Below are 18,345 nucleotides of genomic sequence, written 5' to 3'. Positions count from 1 at the left end.
ACGATGGTCTTCTCTATGCCAAAATGAAAGACTTCTGTAATCAGATGAATCTAAATTTTAAATTCTTTTTGACAACCACGGAAACCGTGTTCTGTGGACTGAAGAGGAGAGGAACCATCCAGATTGGTATCAGCTCAAAAGCCTGCATCTCTGATGGTATTGGTTTGCATTAGGGCCTATAGTGTGTGCAGCTTACACATCTGGAAAGGCACTATCAATGATGGATAGTGTGTAGAGGTTTCAGAACAACACAAGCTCCTACCCACACAATATAAATATAGAAAATATATAGGGATCAGAATATAGCAGTGCAAAGTTTTTGATTTTTAAAAACGTATAACACAAGAAAAAAACCTGTAAAAATGATTATAACACAAACTATAAAAATGTGGTATCACTGTGATTGCAGTGACCCATAGATGAAGTTGAAAGGTCATTTTTACTGCATAGGGAACGCTATTAAAACAAGGGCGGAAAAGGGTTAGAGGGACCCAGACTACATTGTTACAGACCTAAAATTAGGGTAACAGTCCTTGCATTATGAGTTACAGTACTAGAGAGTTTCTATTTACATTGGCAAAGAGAAAACTGAGGTTTTTCACGATTCTTTGAATGTTAGAACCAGAGGTGTTGAATATTAGGATCCAATAAAAGTACTTGCTGAGACCTCTGAGGGCCGGCCTCTCTCTAGATGCTGTTTTGTTTGTATTGGTGGAGGAAGGAACTCTAGTCTCCCGTTCTAGCACACTCTATCATTCCCCTGGGTATGGAGTGGAGGAGATGCTACAAGCGGAATCTGGCCACATCAGCAACCCTTCTTTGTTACCTGAACCTGCCATAACCCTAAGCAGAGCATCCAGCCACATACTATGCCCGGCGGAAACATGGCACCGATAAGTGTATTTTGAGGTTTAGATTCCTTTGGAGATGATGGGTTGCTGGATTCTATCCCTCCAAGGGTCCTTTGATGTAGATGGTGGTTGTTTGGTGTTGCGACTGGAAATTTAGGCCATGGCTTCTGCAGCTCAAAAGGTGCACTTATTGCAGGAGAGGTGATTTACCCCTGATGATGTTGGCAGTGAGGTAACAATCCATGTTTGACTTGCAAATGAGGCAAAAATGAGCAGGATTGTCTCTTTGCAAACTGGCTGCACAAACCATGACTTCCAAGTGACTTTCGTATTCTCATTTAAAAGGGTATTCCCATCTCAAACAATGGGGACATATAGCCAGAGGTGGGACCCGAGATTGGAGCGGGGAAGTTGGTGGCCGGAGGACCACGGGTGGTTTTCCATGATCTGGCCACTGCGAAGCACTCTCCCTATAGAAGTTAATGGGAGCGCACAACGCTTGCACGGCCACTGCTCACATTCATTTCTATGGGACCGTCAGAAATAGCCGAGCCAGCGCTCGGCTATATTCTGCCGCCTTATAGAAACTAATGGAGGGTGGCTGCGCATGCACAGTGCACCCTTCACAACTTTCAGGGATCCTTTCTCATTGTAGATGCAGGACCCGCACCTATCAGACAATGGGGGCATATCCTAGCGATATGTCCCAATTGTCTGAGAATACACCTTTAATCTTAACCAGGGTTAAGTTTCAATTCACTGCCCATAGTCAGTATTTGAATACCTTGGCCAAGGAACACTGGCTTTCTACGCCCCTGCTCAAATGCCCAGCTGTTCTAATGTCCAGAAGCTTTGCCATGTGGAGGTGCAGGACTTGAACTGTCTGCAAAACTTACAGTATACCTTTTTTCATTAAAAAGTGTGTGCTAACTAGTGACCGAATTACCTGCTGAAAAGAAGTGGTTTTGCTCTGCAGCAGTTCATCATGATCACACTCTCGTAGATATATTGGATGCCCCTTTACACATTTTCCACAAATGTAATTTATAATGCATAAAATGGCAACCTCTGCACTCAAATATATCTATTGGAATATCCAGCCTTGCCATTACCACCTTCTTCATGCCACTTCCAGAACATGCCTCTTGGTCACCTCCACAATGTTCCCTAGTTACAATAAGTTGCCTATAATGATAAATAAAGAGACTCGGACACATTGTTTGCTACCTCATCTAGTGGCTTTTATTAATAACAAGGCAGTAGATTGGAAATAGCCCTGTGAATCCCTGACTCTTGCAAAGAGTCGTACTTCAACACTCAGGAGAGGAAAAACCCCCAGTGGAGGAAACCTCTAAGGAGCCATGGCTGAAGGACTACCCCTCCTCTGGGCATAGGGGGTAAAAAGCCAACATTTTACGTGAGGTAGCTGAGGAAAGTCTGATAAATGACAAGTCCGGTATTGAGAACAGAACCGAGCCCGGAATCTGCCTCTTCATGCAGCAGAATATATCTGACTGCGGAAGTCCAGTAAATGTCAAGTCCGGTATTGAGAACAGAAACCGAGCCCGGAATCTGCCTCTTCATGCAGCAGAATATATCTGCTGCGGAAAGTCCGATAAATGCCAAGTCCGGTATTGAGAACAGAAACCGAGCCCGGAATCTGCCTCTTCATGCAGCAGAATATATCTGACTGTGGAAAGTCCGGTGAATGTCTTGTCCAGCGATGTACAGATGGATTAAGTTGTCTTCCTGGCGCTCTGCCCCTGTTTTTTAACTTTAGATTTCATTAGGGGTTTTCTGGGTCCTGGGTCTTTTGCCTCAGAATGATGGAGACGCCTTCTCTGGACAACATTAATGACAAACGCTGAGAAAAATAGAAGAAAGAACATGTATCATAAAATGTCTCTCTACAATATATTCTTATCTAAAATGTTTCTGGGCACATGCGATCTTCACACATCATCTACTCACCTGGAAATCCGTATAGTACATGATCGGGAATATTGTCAGGCCAAAAAATCCATCCACTCGCCCACCATGCCTGTCATAGAGAAGATCTGCATAAGATAGAGGGAGAGAGTAGAGGATGTTAGTGCCCAAATATTCTCACCAGTGGCTCTGGTATGGAGTGAGATGGGGAGGATGGCATGTCCTTCAAGAGTTTCTCTATTACAATTACACAAGATTGTGAATATTGACAGGAACTCACCTCTTTACAGTGATCAGTGGTACATAGGCGGAAGAAGCCCAACCTACATCAACTGGAAGAACATGTTAAGGAGAAGTAACAGAAGTGTATTATTATAGTGTTTACTGTCATGTCTGATCAGCTCTACAATGGAGTCCCAGACAGCTGATAATCTCCAGTGTATCTAGCACACAACATTGCACTGTACCAGCCAGGTATAAAAGGATACAGATCAGCAGTGCCACAATGGTCACCAAGGTTGATGCCAGTCTTATGTGGCACAGCCGACGACTGCTGAAGGATTTCTCATACAGGCATATAGCTTGGCTCAGGTTGTAAACGGCAAAGAAGAAAAATCCAGTTCCTGCGCCGATACTGTGGGCTATCGGACTGATCTTCATCTAGAACATAAACAGAAATATAAATGTCATCAATGAGGTCACCAAGAAAATCAGAGAATAGAGAACAGCAGAGGATGCAGGTGGAGTGTAATTATACAGGACAGTAATACATGAGGATAAACACTTTTGTACTGAGCCCTCTGTCTACTACTGGATACTTTTATAAAACCTGATAACTCACCGAACATACACCAGTCACGGCGTTCGCAATACAAGCGAGCCATCCCATGGCGTATAGGATTTTCTGGCAGATGATATTTCGCTTCTCAGATGGTTCAGAATGGAGGATCATGAACCTGTATTGGATGGAAGCGACGCCAGCTCCTGAAATATACAATACATGTCATCATTATCATTTCTATACACACTTGTAATAACCTACAGGAGTCAGTGATGATTATAATCTCCAGTGATGACCACCGCTCAGCGCTAAATAATGATTACAGCTCCGGAGTCGCTGAGCTCTTCATCATCTTATCTCTATAGAGGAAGCTGCATACACTTACCTAGAATGGAAGTCACCATGAAGACGACAGTGAAGACCACCGATTCAGGAAATTGTTCTCCTATAGCACTGGGGAAAAAAGCAAAATATTTGGAGTTAATAGGAGACAAGTGGCATACATTTCTCATCATGAAGAGCAGAGGAGACTTTATGTACTTTTACCTGCCCCACTATATATCCATTACTTCCACAGTACAATTAATAATCCAGTAATAATAATAGTGATAATAATGTAATAATAACATCCCCGGAATGACACCGATAACAAGACAGTAATAATTACACTGCACGGTCAGGAACCTTCGTTCTGTCCCCTCTTACCTGATGTATGGTAGTTTTGAATGGCCTAAGATGACAGTAATGGCAATCCCGGCGCAAAGGCCTAAAAGCGTCCATGTGACGAAGAGGATAGGCAAGAATGCCAAACCCCGAATCTCCATGGCGCAAAGGAAAAGATTCGCAAAGTGAAAACAAAGATTTGCTCAGCAAAAGCAAACGCCTGTCTGTCTGTCTCTGTATTCACAGATAATCTGGCTCAGATAATGTCAGGCAGTGGTTTTCCTAGGCTCAGAACTCGGTGATGTCACTAGCTTCTATGATGTCATCAGTGCCTGAATCTGATTGGTCCTCACTAGCTTTTGTGATGTAATTATCAGACATACCTGGATTCAGTGGCGTAGGGATCGCCATAGCAACCATAGCAGTGGCTATGGGGCCCTACGCCACTGGGGGCCCGTCCGGGCCGCCTTCTGTTGATTTTTTTATTTTTATTATTTTTTTATTTAGACACACACTACACACAGGCAGCCAGGCCCGAGCCGCGGACCGCCCGCCCACTACACTAGTGTAGTGGGCGGGGCGCAGGCGGGCCGCGTCTCGGGCCTGGCTGGGGAGAAGAGAAGGAGTCAGTAGGCGGTGGAGGGGGCCTGAACGGGGGGCGTACCTGAAGGACAGAGGCGGAGGCAGGCACAAGCGGCCACAGCGCAGGAAATTGGAATGGAATCCTAAGTTCCGGAATCTATTGTGAGCTGCCTGCAGGGCAGGCTAGGGGAGGGCCGAGGGCGGGCGCCGGGCACAATTAGTGGGCGGTCCGTCCGTGGCCCAGGCCGGCTCGGGCATGGCTGGGGAGTGGGGAGGAGTCAGGAGCAGTACCAATGCCAGCAGTAGATAAGGAGGTAGATAAGTAGATAAGTAGATGCCAGCAGTGATAAGTAGGGGCACACTCTAGTTCTGGGGTTCCCCCCCCCCCCTTATATGACAGACTAAGGGTACTTTTACACTTGCGGCAGGACGGATCCGGCAGGCTGTTCAGCCTGTCGGATCCGTCCTGCCGCTATTTTGCTAGACCACTGCTCCGTCCCCATTGACTATAATGGGGATGGGGGCGGAGCTCCGGCGCAGCACTGCGCGGTGAGAGGCCACCGGACGAAAAAGTCGGACTTGCAGTACTTTTCGGCCGCCAGGCTTTCACCGCACACTGCCGCGCTGCACCGGAGCTCCGTCCCCGTTCCCATTATAGTCAATGGGGATGGAGTGGCGGCAAGGCGAAATAGCGGCAGGACGGATCCAACAGGCTGAACAGCCTGTCGGATCCGTTCCTGCCGCAAGTGTGAAACTACCCTAAGTTCTGCTCCTTATTGAAGGTTGCTGTACTCGCAGTAGATGGTTCCACTGTGGGCAGGCTCAGGGCTGGTGGTCTGGTGGTGGCAGAGGCACTACTGTGGCAGCACAAGCTTAGTCTGGACTGGGAGTTCTGATGGGAATGACTTGTAAAAGTTAGATGAGAGAGAAAAGTCTGAGTGCACTTTTCTCTCTCATCTAACTGAAGACGCATGGTAAGGCCCCCATTCACACGTCCGTAATGTTTTGCGGATCCACGGGCCCGTGGATCCGCAAAACACTGACATCAGTAATGTGCGATCCCTAATTTGCGGACCGCACATTGCCGACACTGCATAGAATATGCCTATTTTTGTCCGCAGTTGCGGACAAGAGTAGACATGTTCTATTTTTTTTTTAGACTTATTTGTTTTTCCTCTGACTTTTCTATGCTCATAGCGGTGGGAGATCTAGGATGGGTGTTTGGGTGGGAGCTCTGGAAGGGGTGGTGGGAGGCCCGATAGATATGTGGGGGCTAGGGGGGGCCCATAATTTTTTTTTGCTATGGGGCCCATGCATTTCTAGCTACGCCCCTGTCTGAGAGATGCTATCTTAGAGCATCTCAACGGAAATAAGCAAATAACGCCATATCAGCATGGCTTCGTGAGGGTTCGGTCATGCCAAACTAATTTAATCAGTTTCTATGAGGAGGTAAGTTCTAGACTTGACAGCAGCGAATCAATGGATGTCGTATATCTGGACTTCTCCAAAGCATTTGACACTGTACCACATAAAAGGTTAGTATATAAAATGAGAATGCTCGGACTGGGAGAAAACGTCTGTATGTGGGTAAGTAACTGGCTCAATGATAGAAAACAGAGGGTGGTTATTAATGGTACACACTCAGATTGGGTCACTGTCACTAGTGGGGTACCTCAGGGGTCAGTATTGGGCCCTATTCTCTTCAATATATTTATTAATGATCTTGTAGAAGGCTTGCATAGTAAAGTATAAATTTTCGCAGATGACACTAAACTGTGTAAAGTAATTTACACTGAAGAGGACAGTATACTGCTACAGAGGGATCTGGATAGATTGGAGGCTTGGGCAGATAAGTGGCAGATGAGGTTTAACACTGACAAATGTAAAGTTATGCACATGGGAAGGAATAATGCAAGTCACCCGTACATACTAAATGATAAAACACTCGGTAACACTGACATGGAAAAGGATCTAGGAATTTTAATAAACGGCAAACTAAGCTGCAAAAACCAGTGTCAGGCAGCTGCTGCCAAGGCCAATAAGATAATGGTTTGCATCAGAAGGGGCATAGATGCCCGTGATAAGAACATAGTCCTACCACTTTACAAATCGCTAGTCAGACCACACATGGAGTACTGTGTACAGTTCTGGGCTCCTGTAAACAAGGCAGACATAGCAGAGCTGGAGAAAGTCCAGAGGAGGGCAACTAAAGTAATAACCGGAATGGGGCAACTACAGTACCCTGAAAGATTATCAAAATTAGGGTTATTCACTTTAGAAAAAAGACGACAGAGGGGAGATCTAATAAATATGTATAAATATATCAGGGGGCAGTACAGAGATCTATCCCATCATCTATGTATCCCCAGGACTGTGACTGTGACGAGGGGACATCCTCTGCGTCTGGAGGAAAGAAGGTTTGTACACAAACATAGAAAAGGATTCTTTACGGTAAGAGCAGTGAGACTATGGAGCTCTCTGCCTGAGGAGGTGGTGATGGTGAGTACAATAAAGGAATTCAAGAGGGGCCTGGATGTATTTCTGGAGTGTAATAATATTACAGGCTATAGCTACTAGAGAGGGGTCGTTGATCCAGGGAGTTATTCTGATTGCCTGATTAGAGTTGGGAAGGAACTTTTTATTCCCCTAAGGTCGGGAAAATTGGCTTCTACCTCACAGTTTTTTTTGCCTTCCTCTGGATCAACTTACAGGATAACAGGCCGAACTGGATGGACAAATGTATTTTTTCGGCCTTATGTACTATGTTACTATGTTACCTAAACCCTCAGGTGAATACCGTAAAAAACTAAAACTAAAACCGGTGTAAAAAAAGCCATTTTTTGTCACCTTACATCACAAAAACTGTAATAGCAAGCGATCAAAAAGTCACACACACCCCAAAATAGTGCCAATAAAACTGTCATCTCATCCCGAAAAAATCATACCCTACCCAAGGTAATCGCCCGAAAACTGAAAAAGTGATGGCTCTCAGACTATGGAAACACTAAAACATGATTTTTTTTGTTTCAAAAAAGAAATCATTGTGTAAAACTTACATAAATAAAAAAAAAAGTATACATATTAGGTATCGCCGCATCCGTGACAACCTGGTCTATAAGAATACCACATGATCTAACCTGTCAGATGAATGTTGTAAATAACAAAAAATAAAAACGGTGCCAAAACAGCTATTTCTTGTTACCTTGCCTCACAAAAAGTGTAATATAGAGCAACCAAAAATCATATGTACCCTAAACTAGTACCAACAAAACTTCCACCCTATCCCGTAGTTTCTAAAATGGGGTCACTTTTTGGGAGTTTATACTCTAGGGGTGCATCAGGGGGGCTTCAAATGGGACATGGTGTCAAAAAAAACTGTCCAGCAAAATGGATTAAAATGGAAAATTTGCCAAAAAATACCTGTTTTGGCACCGTTTTTATTTTTTATTTTTTACAACGTTCATCTGACAGATTAGATCATGTGCTATTTTTATAGAGTAGGTTGTTACGGACGCAGGGATACCTAATAGTTTTTAAAATTTATTAAAGTTTTACACAATAATATCATTTTTGAAACCCAAAAACTTTTTTTAGTGTCTCAATAGTCTGAGAGCCATATTTTTTTTATTTTTGGGCCATTGTCTCATGTAAGGGCTAATTTTTTGAGGGATTAGACGACGGTTTGAATGGTTCTATTTTGGCGTACATACGACTTTTTGATCACTTTTATTACCTTTTTTGGAAGTAAGGTGGGCAAAATTTCAATTTCATCATAGTTTTTATTTTTTAATGCCGTTCACCGTGCGGGGAATGTAACATGACCGTTTTATAGATCGGGTCGTTACGGACGCGGTGATATATAACATGTGTAGGGAATTTATTATTTTTTATTTTTAATCAGGGATAAATGTGTTTTTTTTATTTTTACTTTTTTTCACTTTTTTTTACTTTTTATTTTTTTACCCAGACCCACTTGGTTCTTGAAGATCCAGTGGGTCTGATGTCTGTATAATAGAGTACAGTACACTATATAGTGTACTGCACTGTATTTCACTCACACTTTGTCTGAACAGATCTCTGCCTTTAGCACAGATCTTTTCAGCACCATGGACAGCAGGATGCCTGAGAAGCGGCATGGAAGGGGTTAAAACGGCTGACATCTGCACAGATGTCAGCCATTTGAATCAGAGTGTCAGCAATGAGTTGAGAATAAACGGGGGGCGGGCGAAAGATCGCGCACCCGCCCCCCACACTGCCGCCCGCCTCACGCACCGCCCGCAATCCTCCCCCTCGCTGCGCCCGCAGGCACAAAAACACAGAGGGCTGAGGGTTAACATCGAAATATAGGCACTTTGATGTTTCCGTGACCGCAGGGATCAGAAACTTGCATAAGCGCTACAAACCGCAGGTCTGAATTGACCTGCGGTTTGTAGTGATTGGCAATGCAGGGGGGTCACAGGACCCCCATAGGCATTGTCACAGGGTGCCTGCTGAATGATTTCAACAGGCACCCCGTTCCGATCACTGCCGGCCGTGCGGCAGTAATCAAAACTACAGTACAGTCCTAAGTCCTTAAGGGGTTAAAACATCTATATTTAAAGAATCCTAAAATCCTGGTTTGATCCTTGCTATGGGGCCCTTACTTCTCTATGTACGCCACTGCCAATTTAGGGCTTATTTACACAGACCGATGCACACGGCAATAATCAGGAATTAACTGTTTGTTATCGATCCACTGAGCCACAGTACATCTTTATACAGTGTGGGGATTTGCTCTGGTAGTTAGGTCTAGCGGATGCAGTATAGAGGCAAGGTACACAGTTCTTGAATCAAACAGCGGTGTTTATTCACACATTGGTGTATAACAAAATGCAGATAAGGTGTATCACAAAACGCAGGTGGCTTGGTGTTTGTTTACACACAAGGAAAGTCCATAAACAATAAAAGTCACCTTTTCTCCTGGGTGTTAATTCACACCCTGTTAGCAGTTCAGCCTCATCAAGTCCATAGGCGGCCTGTTTGCCTTTAGATGGGCCTCGGTCCTCCAGCCCGGCTCAAACCTCAAATCCCAGCACAGCCCTCAGTTCACAGCACACAGACTCCTGAGCTCCACTGTCAGAGGGAGGTAAATCCACACATCTGGCAGTGCTGGCTGGTTTTTATGCCTGGCAAAACCCGGCCTGGAACATGGTGAGTAGTCACCCACCCAGCACTTTGACTACTCCCAGTAAGAGCCGTCCTGGATCAGCTATGACAGTCATGCTAAATCTCAAGGTGTCAATTAGCAATAGCTGCTGCTGACACATAAAATACAGGTCAGGTCAGGAACCTCAGTGACACATACCTTCCATCCACGATGATTCCATCTACCTTCTTACAATAGTTTAATTGTTTCTGGGGGGCATATCCCTATTTACACAAGACAAATATTTTTGTCATTTTTCTTGTGCTGGTGTGCCACAATAAATGCACTGTTTGGACCTGAAACCTGGTGTCCTGAAGCCGTACCTGTGAGGATGATCCCCATTTGTAAAGCTACCCCTCACACTATTTATACTATAAATCCAACTACTTGTTGCTACCTTTTTCCTGAACTACGTGCGATGGATTATTACGGTGGCCACCAAAAGGACTATAAACTGTGTTTTAAACAACAAAGGACTTTATTAAACAAATAAAAGTCTACAGTCTATCAATTCTACTATATCTATATATATTTATATCAAAGGTTATATAAATATATATACATATAGACACACACCGCAATACATTAACACTATAAAACCTGACTAAGCTAACACAACACAATCTACAATTCCAATTCCACCCCAACAACTATCTAAAAATACATTTAGACACACACACGTTATAGCACAACACCCTCCCAAACCTAACTATAAAAGTTGTCCCTACAGGGTAGAAAGGATTAAATCCAATCAGGGACAATTACAGGGACCAGGTAATGCAGGGCAGGGGTAATATTACAGGGGAGCATTGCAGGGGTCAATGAATATTGCAATGTAATATTGCAGGGGTTAATGCAGGGATACAGGGGTTAATGATACTCAGCCAATGTTCATATTCTCTGTTTCAGGAGGGGCTGCTCAGCTCATCTCAGGTCCACTCTTCTATGTGTGTCCTTCCTCTTTTTGTGGTGATGACCCCCCCCCCCCAGTCCCAAATACTGGACTATTTATCTATCATAAGTAGGGGGAAGGTATTTGGCCATGGAGCAGAGGTGTGCATAACCCAGGCTATAAAAAACAGGTTTAGCATGTCACTAACAGCTTGTTTGGGGTCTGACTGATCAGCTGTTATAAGCCTTAACAATGCAAGCCATGGCCTACAGGCTATCAACACCGGTTTTTATGGAAACATGGGCCTGTATCAACTAGTGGGATGAAGAGTTGATAAGAGCAGGCATAGTATTCAGCCGGTTCCCTCTGGTTCTCCAGATCCGGTTGTTAAAATTACAGCCGGATCGGCTGGCTGAATCCCGATCCGGAGTTCGGCAGCAGCAGCAGCAGGTCAGGGGGAGATGGGCGATACAGATTAATGTTGCAGCACAGCAATGGAGAGGCGTCTCCCTTTCCTGCTCCTCCGATAGGCTGCAGGCACTAGGCTTGCAGCCTATCAGAGGCTGGCACAGGCAGAGCGATGACATCATCGCGTCCGCCTGAGCCGAGATTTGTACCGTGCGGGACACAGGTCGGAAAAGGCCTGTATCGCTGCCAGCATGGAGGTAAGTATTAGTCTTTTTTTTCTTTTATATGGCGTGCTATGGGGGCATCAACTGGGGGCATTACAGTCACATGATGGGGGACACTATGGGGGGCATTACTGGCACATGATGAGGGGGGCATCAACTGGGGGACATTACTGGCACATGATGGGGGACACTATGGGGGCATGATGGGGAACACTATGGGGGCATCATTGGCACATGATGGGGGACAATATGAGGGCATTACTGGAATATGATGGGGGATACTATCGGGGCATTACTGGCACATGATGAAGGGGGATGCAACTGGGGGAATTATTGGCACATGATGGGTGACACTTTTTGGGGGCATTACTGGTACATGATGAGGGGAGCATCAGCTGGGGAAATGCAAGTCAATGGGGACGGATCCGTTTGACGTTGACACAATACAGGGAGTGCAGAATTATTAGGCAAGTTGTATTTTTGAGGATTAATTTTATTATTGAACAACAACCATGTTCTCAATGAACCCAAAAAACTCATTAATATCAAAACTGAATATTTTTGGAAGTAGTTTTTAGTTTGTTTTTAGTTTTAGCTATTTTAGGGGGATATCTGTGTGTGCAGGTGACTATTACTGTGCATAATTATTAGGCAACTTAACAAAAAACAAATATATACCCATTTCAATTATTTATTTTTACCAGTGAAACCAATATAACATCTCAACATTCACAAATATACATTTCTGACATTCAAAAACAAAACAAAAACAAATCAGTGACCAATATAGCCACCTTTCTTTGCAAGGACACTCAAAAGCCTGCCATCCATGGATTCTGTCAGTGTTTTGATCTGTTCACCATCAACATTGCGTGCAGCAGCAACCACAGCCTCCCAGACACTGTTCAGAGAGGTGTACTGTTTTCCCTCCTTGTAAATCTCACATTTGATGATGGACCACAGGTTCTCAATGGGGTTCAGATCAGGTGAACAAGGAGGCCATGTCATTAGATTTTCTTCTTTTATACCCTTTCTTGCCAGCCACGCTGTGGAGTACTTGGACGCGTGTGATGGAGCATTGTCCTGCATGAAAATCATGTTTTTCTTGAAGGATGCAGACTTCTTCCTGTACCACTGCTTGAAGACGGTGTCTTCCAGAAACTGGCAGTAGGACTGGGAGTTGAGCTTGACTCCATCCTCAACCCGAAAAGGCCCCACAAGCTCATCTTTGATGATACCAGCCCAAACCAGTTGTAACGGTCACGTCCACACACACACAGGGGGAAGGGTAGTGACCACTGCGCTCCACCCTCACCCCTGGCCCTGCCTACTTGCCTCACGAGTCCTGATGACAGGGGACAACTGGACGGCAGTCCCTAACTTAGGATATGTGCAGGGAAGACAGACAAGACAAAATACGGAACATGAACGGACCGGGTCAGAACCAAGAGAGCTACGCAGTACAACGGATTAAGCAAAGAATGGTCAGGAGAAGCCGGGGTCAAATACCAGGAGAGTAGCGAAGTACAAGAGGAGTCCTAAGAGAGTAGTCAGGTGGGAGCCGAGGTCACAATACCAGGATGTATGCGCAGTACAGGAGGAGCAGGCAGAGGATCGTCAGGGAACAGGATCAGGTAAATATTCAGTAGTCCAACAAACAGCCAGGAACCTAGAAATTAACAGGCAACCTGTAGCCAGCAGGCTGCCTGTATTTATAGTGGGGAGTGAGGGTCATGTGACGTGGCCAGCGTCACATGACCGACAGACCAACCAGTCGAGCACCGAGTGATCAGCTCGGCGCTCAAGGCAGACTAGGAGCAGGGAGCCACCCAGCTAGTAAAGCCGCCCTGGGAATGAGGTCAAACACAGAACCTCATTCCAAAAGCTAAGCAACAGTTCTGCGGGCAATGGGGGACCAAGTGCACCTTCGGAACCCCGTGACAGTACCCCCCCTTTTACGAGGGGCCACCGGACCCAAGACTTCAGGCGATGGCTTTTCAGGGTGTTCTAAATGAAATTTACGAACCAGTCTAGGAGCATGAACCTCCCTGGCAGGTACCCAAGATCTCTCTTCAGGTCCATACCCCTTCCAGTGAATCAGATACTGCAAGGAGTTACGCACCTTCCTGACATCCACTATTTTAGACACGACATACTCGACAGCATCATTAACAAGAACCGGCGGAGGCGAGGCTTTCGATGGTACTACTGGTTCCAAATATTTTTTAAGTAGAGATTTATGGAACACATTATGAATGTGGAATGACTCGGGCAGCTCCAACCTAAATGATACCGGGTTAATCACCTCCGTGATCTTATATGGTCCAATAAAACGAGGAGCAAATTTTCTAGAAGCTACCTTGAGAGATAGATTCTTGGAGGACAACCATACTTTATCCCCAACCTGAAAGTTCACCCCCCTTGAACGTCTCCTATCAGCCTTGAGTTTTTGAGAACTTTGAGCCTTTTCTAGGTTTGATTGAACCCGGGCCCAAACTGTGCACAGTTCGGAGGAGAGTTTATCAGCTTCAGGGTTAGAGGAGGAGACGGACGACCCAGAATGAAAACGGGGATGAAAACCATGGTTACAAAAGAAAGGGGAGACCCCAGCAGAAGAATTGACATGGTTATTCAGAGCAAATTCAGCCAATGGAAGGAATTTGACCCATAATTGCTGGTCATCAGCAACATACAACCTCAGGAATTGTTCCACAGACTGATTAAGGCGTTCAGTCTGCCCATTACTCTCAGGATGGTAGGCGGAAGAAAAAGACAACAAAATTTTACATCTTTGACAGAAGGCCCTCCAGAATTTGGACACAAACTGCACACCCCTGTCAGAAACAATATTTTCCGGGATGCCATGTAAACGAACAATCTCTCTCACAAAAATAGACGCCAGGGTTTTAGCATTCGGAAGTTTAGACAGGGGAATGAAATGAACCATCTTGCTAAACCTATCGACCACTACCCAAACCACAGTCTTACCCTCCGCCAGCGGTAGGTCAGTTATAAAGTCCATCGAGATATGGGACCAGGGTCTACTGGGAATGGGTAGGGGTCGTAGGTTACCAGCAGGGCTGGTCCTAGGTGTCTTAGACCTGGCACAAACCTCACAGGCTGACATGTAGGACTTGACATCCCTGGTCAGAGTGGGCCACCAATAAGATCTAGAAACCAGATCCTTAGTGCCCTCAATACCCGGATGTCCACAAAAGGCAGAATCGTGACACTCACCCAACAGCTGGAGACAAAATTGTACGGGAACAAACCACTTATCTGTTGGGGTGGATGCCGGTGCCAGATGTTGTTCAGCCTTAATGCGAGCCGAGATATCCTGGGTTAGAGCCGCTAAGAAGATGTTTGCTGGTAGGATGGATTCAGGCGGCGTCTCAGTGGGTTGAAAAGCATGGAAGCTCCGAGATAATGCGTCTGCCTTCACATTTTTACTTCCCGGCCTGAACGTAATGGAGAAATCAAAACGGGTAAAAAACAGAGCCCATCGGGCTTGTCGGGGATTCAACCTCTTAGCGGACTCGAGAAACATTAGGTTTTTATGGTCAGTGACAACAGTTACTCGATGCCTTGCCCCCTCCAAAAAATGTCTCCACTCCTCAAATGCCCATTTAATGGCCAACAGCTCCCTATTCCCTATGTCGTAGTTTCTCTCCGTGGGAGAGAATTTCCTAGAGAAGAAGGCACACGGTCTCAGGTTAGTGAGGCTAGCAGGACCTTGTGAAAGGACTGCTCCTGCGCCGTCCTCGGACGCATCCACCTCCACAATAAAGGGTCTCTCCTGATCAGGCTGGATCAGAATGGGAGCGCTACTAAATTCCTTTTTTAATGTTTCAAATTAAGAAATGGCCTTGGTAGACCAATTCTCCAAATCCGCCCCTTTCTTAGTAAGGTCGGTCAATGGCTTAGCAATTACAGAAAAATTCATGATAAATTTACGGTAGTAATTTGCGAAACCCAAAAACCGTTGTAAAGCCTTTAAGGATGAAGGCCTTACCCATTCCTTAATTGCTAAAACCTTACCAGGATCCATCTTAAAGGCGTGAGGAGTCAAAACATGCCCTAGAAACAGTATCTCCTGTACACCAAAGACACATTTCTCTTGCTTAGCAGATAGCTGGTTCTCCCTCAACACCTCTAATACTTGTTTGACATGGGACACATGAGATTCGAAATCAGGAGAGAATATCAAAATGTCGTCAAGATAGACAATAATAAATTTACCTAAGAACTCCCTAAGAATATCGTTCATTAAGTTTTGGAACACAGCTGGGGCATTGCTGAGTCCAAAAGGCATCACCTGATATTCAAAGTGTCCTATCGGAGTATTGAACGCTGTCTTCCATTCGTCTCCCTCCTTGATTCGGATTAGATTGTATGCCCCTTTCAGGTCAATCTTGGAAAACCAGGATGCCCCCAAAACCTGGTTAAATAAATCGGAATCAATGGGAGAGAGTATCTATTTTGGACAGTGATTTTATTTAATCTCCGGTAATCAATACAAGGCCTAAGACCACCATCCTTCTTTTTAACAAAGAAAAACCCTGCTCCCATAGGAGAGACTGAAGGTCTAATATGCCCTTTAGCAAGGCTCTCCTTAATATAATCTTCCATAGCCTTGCGTTCGGGCCCTGAAAGATTATAAATTCGACCTTTAGGAAATTCGGCACCCTCAATTAGCTCTATGGCGCAATCATAAGGTCTATGGGGGGGTAGAACCTCTGGAGTAAGGGACGAGAACACATCAGAATATTCCTTAATAACAGAGGGTAATGTATTAGACCTTACTGAAACCCCAGCCTGGACCACGGACAAGCATGAGTCACACTTAGGTCCCCATTTCACCAACTCTCCTTTGGACCAATCAATGGTGGGGTTATGTAAACGGAGCCAAGGCAACCCTAGTACCACCTCAACTGGTAGGTTCTCCAGGACTAGAAGAGAACATCTCTCAGAGTGGCACACACCCACGGACAGAGAAATTTCAGAGGTACATGACCTCACCGTACCACCAATCAGGGGAGTAGCATCAATAGCCATGACATGGATAGGTGTAGGTAAAGCAAACATTGGAATACCCAATTTACAAGCAAACTCAAAGTCAATAAAACTGGCCGCTGAACCGGAGTCAATAAAGGCCTTACCCGGCCACTTATTAACCCCAGATAAATTGTTATGGGTACCAAAAGCTTACCTTTAGAAAAATCAGGGTGTACCTGGTCTTTAGGTTGTCTTGCCTTAGAAGACTTGTCAGAGAGGTCCCTCTTAGGACACTTGTTGATCCAATGGCCAGGATCTCCACAGTAGAAGCACTCTCCGCGTCTGCGACGAAGATTACCCCGGGTCATGCCAACCTGCATGGGTTCCTCGGTGGAGACCTCAGTGTTGTCCCTGGAAAAGGTCACTGGCTGGACCACCATCTGAGAACAGAACTGTCGTTCTTGTCGTCTCTCTCTAACTCGTCTGTCAAGTCGGACAACTAGGGTCATCATCTCGTCTAAGGTCTCAGGAATTTGGTAATTGACCAATAGATCTTTTAAAATATCAGATAGACCAGACCTAAACTGACTCTTTAGGGCTGGTTCATTCCATCCTGAGGGGACACACCACCGTCTGAATTGGGTGCAATACTCCTCTGCAGGGAGATGGCCCTGAATCAGTGCCCTAAGAGCTGTCTCGGCTACCAGGGCCCTGTCTGGTTCGTCATAGAGGGTACCCAGGGCCTGAAAAAACCCCTCCACAGAAGTTAGACAACTGGCCCCCTAGGAGGTAACGAAAATGCCCAGTCCTGGGGATCACCCTGTAGTAGAGAAATGATAATCCCCACGCGTTGGCTCTCGGGACCGGAGGACACGGGGCGCAAACGGAAGTAGAGTTTGCAATTCTCCTTAAAGGAGAGAAACCTCTTCCGGTCTCCAGAAAAGGGTTCTGGGAGCTTGATCTGGGGTTCAAAATATGGACTGGAGGACAGAGGAGTGGAAGAACCTTGCCCTAACTCACAAGAACGGAGTTTCTCTCCTAGCTCCTGCACCCTCTGTGTCAAGTTAGAGACATGGTCAGTCAGGGTAGTAAGAGGATTCATGATACAGTGGTTATTGGGCCTGTTAATCTGTAACGGTCACGTCCACACACACACAGGGGGAAGGGTAGTGACCACTGCGCTCCACCCTCACCCCTGGCCCTGCCTACTTGCCTCACGAGTCCTGATGACAGGGGACAACTGGACGGCAGTCCCTAACTTAGGATATGTGCAGGGAAGACAGACAAGACAAAATACGGAACATGAACGGACCGGGTCAGAACCAAGAGAGCTACGCAGTACAACGGATTAAGCAAAGAATGGTCAGGAGAAACCAGGGTCAAATACCAGGAGAGTAGCGAAGTACAAGAGGAGTCCTAAGAGAGTAGTCAGGTGGGAGCCGAGGTCACAATACCAGGATGTATGCGCAGTACAGGAGGAGCAGGCAGAGGATCGTCAGGGAACAGGATCAGGTAAATATTCAGTAGTCCAACAAACAGCCAGGAACCTAGAAATTAACAGGCAACCTGTAGCCAGCAGGCTGCCTGTATTTATAGTGGGGAGTGAGGGTCATGTGACGTGGCCAGCGTCACATGACCGACAGACCAACCAGTCGAGCACCGAGTGATCAGCTTGGCGCTCAAGGCAGACTAGGAGCAGGGAGCCACCCAGCTAGTAAAGCCGCCCTGGGAATGATGTCAAACACAGAACCTCATTCCAAAAGCTAAGCAACAGTTCTGCGGGCAATGGGGGACCGAGTGCACCTTCGGAACCCCGTGACACCAGTACTCCACCT

Source organism: Bufo bufo, chromosome 5, assembly GCF_905171765.1.
Source record: "Bufo bufo chromosome 5, aBufBuf1.1, whole genome shotgun sequence".
Taxonomy (NCBI): domain Eukaryota; kingdom Metazoa; phylum Chordata; class Amphibia; order Anura; family Bufonidae; genus Bufo; species Bufo bufo.
Note: the sequence above shows the minus strand (reverse complement) of the source record.